The following is a 404-nucleotide window of genomic DNA, read 5'->3' as shown; positions in this document are numbered from 1 at the left end:
AGCAGTCGGTGTTGGGGTTTGAGTTCGGTGCCGGTTTGATGTGAGTCCAATGTATCCAAGCATCCTTTTCAGCAACCTTTACAGCTGTGGGCGTGCTGAGGATCACTGGGTATGGTCCAGTCCAGCGGGGCTGGAGGGATGAGGCAGTTAACTTCTTTATGTACACCAAGCCCCGGGTTGAGGGATGGGTCCAGGTGGCTCCTGCTTTGGAAAGGAAGCGTTAGCATTTAGTTTGTTTCTGATTTGTGAACAAATCTGTTGTAGGGTTTGAAGTTCCCCCAAAATAGTGGCAGGCAGCTTTTGGGGGGTCAGCCTCCATTGGCACCCTGGGTAATAGGGGTGGGGGGGCGTCCAAAAAGAATTTCATAAGGTGTATATCCCTGTTTATATGGGGAATTTTGTAC

Source organism: Galeopterus variegatus, unplaced genomic scaffold (assembly GCF_000696425.1).
Source record: "Galeopterus variegatus unplaced genomic scaffold, G_variegatus-3.0.2 Scaffold523, whole genome shotgun sequence".
NCBI lineage: Eukaryota > Metazoa > Chordata > Mammalia > Dermoptera > Cynocephalidae > Galeopterus > Galeopterus variegatus.
This window is presented reverse-complemented; position numbering follows the sequence as displayed.